Genomic DNA, 2,892 nt, shown 5'->3' on the forward strand with positions numbered 1-2,892 from the left:
GAGATGTGGTACAGTTTCATCTTCATTTTTCAGACCCGGTGGCAACACTCTAGAGAGCCAAAAGTCAAAGTACAATAAAAGAAAAAGCTATCCAATTATTATGTAAAGAATTTCCATGACAAAAAAAGAAATCCAACACAGCCTTAAACTAGTTGGTCCTATATGTTATTATCAGTGTGTTCTATGCTGGGGAGGAGGTGTTGGACATTTCTCTCAGATTCTCCCCCTACCCTCATCACAAGGGGATTGTCCCTTAAACCATTCCTTCCTGTCACAGAAAGACAAACAACAGCATTCCCACATTCTGTCAGTTTTGCTTTTCTGCTATAGCAACTAATTGCAGGCTCTGCTGTAGTGGAGGTAGTGGGGGGGAGGGGCACCTGCTGACTGATATTCTTGGTAGGAGTTCTCTGGATGAAGGACACTCTTGCTTTTGGATTTGACAGCCCTCGCAGAATCCAGCTGAAATTCACTGTGGCAGGTAGAAAGAGTGTGAGCGCTGGAATATCCAAGGTGTCTGTAAATACTTCAGCTTCCCAACCATTCAAATCAAGCTGAAGTCGATTGCTTTTCTCCGAAGCATAAATGTAAGATGACATTTCTTTTTAAAAAAGGGCATCCGCTGATGAGTTTGGCTTCTAAACAGTTTTATTTAAGCACACCAGCAGATTTCATTTCTTTGATAGTCTTACAAAAGGGAACCATGATTAAACTCTGCATCTGACTACTGTATATTTCATGTGAGAAAATTCATGGTGATTTCCTTAGCAGATGCATCCATGCCTTCTTGAATCACCTAACTCTAGAGAGCTTTCAGAATTAACAAATAGGCCTGTCTCACATAAGGGGATCGCTCATTTCCAATACAGTGTTGAGAACCCTTTGGCTAAACGTCTTTTTACCTTTGTTGCTTCTGAATGCTGGCTAACATTAAAACTCAGGCAAAAATCCTCCAGTTAGGGAGGATGAACAACAGCTGCTAATGTTATTTCTCAAAATTAGTACTTAATACTTGTGGCAGTGGTAGGAAGTCAAGTCACCTGGATTCCATTTTCCCTCACAGATCAAATACCAAAAGGCAAGCTTTTTCAAAAATATGGAACTAAACAGTTTGGAGTTGGGTTGCTGATAACAAGTAAAATCAGATCAACTCACACAAGTATTTTTTTAAAGTGAAAATGTCTGTTTTTTGTTTGTTTTCAGGTACCAAGCAATGCAAGATGTCAAACAAGCACAAAGCCCTACGATCTCAAAGCATTCAAGGAAAGTGATCACTTCCCGTATCCAAAACTGTGTTGTGGAGTAAGTGCTACAGATGATCTTCAGGAAACAATATATCATAAATAACAAGAACCTAGAAAATGTAATTTCTTTTTTTCCCACTACCAGAGCAGCACAGTAACATTCAGAAAATGGAAGAAAATTCCAAATTGTAGTGACCTGTAAATTAGAAAAGACAATATAATTTGTAATGGGTCTAGATGGGAATGAACCTGAAGATATAGTAGTTTATGATGGCTCGTGGTTTGTGATTGGTTTGTGGGGACTACCTTCTCCTATTGTGCCACTGCTGCTGCCACGCCAGAGCACCTGGGCTCCTTCAGAGCTTTGTTTCATTTCAGCACGATAGGTTGCATGAACCAAGCCACGAATCAGCCCAGTTTGTTTGTTTTCCTAGTTCATAGTTTGTTTTTTTGCCCATCTCCAGTCTAGGAAACTTGTAGCCTAATTGCTCTGTATATGTAAGAAAAAACTTCCAGATTAATAAAATGTTAGGTAGCCCAACCTGATTTCTGCCCACCCTAACCTGGTGAGTCATTTCTCCATTACGAAGGCAGAGCATCTACTTACTGTTCTTCGTGAACTGCAGCTTACTTCCCTCAACTAAGCTATATATATATGTCAGAACAATCAGATGCAAGTCTGACATACAGAACTGGCAAATCTCATACTAGCTGCCTTATACTAAACCAGCCTGACAGCAGTTCTCCAGGGTTTTGAGCAGAGGTCATTCTAAGTGCTGCTACTTTTAATCTCAATCTAAACAGCAGAGATTGAACCTGGAAAGCATGCAGTATCTGCTCAGTGGAGGCTGGTAACTGTGGGGTGGTAGACTAAAAGTGCCTGTTTTTAGTCCAAACTTTAAAGGAGCCATCCAAATTGCTGAACCAATTTGGATGGGGGCTAGGATTCAGCATGTTAGACAGCCTCCATGCATTTAGGATCCAGGAGTGGGTTCGGTGCAATTAAAAAAAATCAGAGACACAAGCTTCCACTGTCCCTTGTATTTAACTAAGCGATATCCTTGAAGATGGATGACTCGATCCATGCTTGACTTTATCTGGAATTATTTTTAAAGGTGGTGGAGCCTTTTGGCAATGGGTCTTCTGGTTTTTAAATATATGCCGGAAGAACCGTGCTGCAGGAACTCGAAGATAGAGATAGCATTGCTAGAAACAATGTCGGCAAGCAATGTCGGTAGAGGACAGTGCTAATAATTATAATATTTTTATTTATTTATTTATTTATTTATTTATTTATTTATTTATTTATTTATTTATCTGCCCAGAGACCTTTGGATAGTATGGGTGGCATATAAGTTAAATAAATAAATAATATTTGTATTCTTGAAGGCTTTCACAGCCGGGATCTGATGGTTGTTGTGTGTTTTTCAGGCTCTTTGGCCGTCCTCTTCAGAACACGACCAAAGAGCCTGAAAAACCCACATCAACCATAGATAATATTTATTTATTTATTTATTTATTTATTTATTTATTTATTTATTTATTTATTTATTTATTTATATGCTTGCTTGCTTGCTTGCTTGCTTGCTTATAATATTTTTACCCACCTTTCTGCTAAAATAGGATCCAACCAGCTTACATAATTAAA

The 2,892-nt window shown here is 38.7% G+C and overlaps 1 long non-coding RNA gene across 1 annotated transcript; it reads left to right on the top strand.

Annotated features, from left to right (window-relative positions):
• Window positions 1-381: 381 nt before the first annotated feature.
• Window positions 382-2,287, top strand: LOC144588769 (uncharacterized). The gene is made up of 2 exons (XR_013544464.1): window positions 382-587; window positions 1,204-2,287. It is a non-coding gene; the product is annotated as an uncharacterized LOC144588769 (long non-coding RNA).
• Window positions 2,288-2,892: the final 605 nt, after the last annotated feature.

Source organism: Pogona vitticeps, chromosome 1 (genome assembly GCF_051106095.1).
Source record: "Pogona vitticeps strain Pit_001003342236 chromosome 1, PviZW2.1, whole genome shotgun sequence".
Classification (NCBI taxonomy): Eukaryota; Metazoa; Chordata; class Lepidosauria; order Squamata; family Agamidae; genus Pogona; species Pogona vitticeps.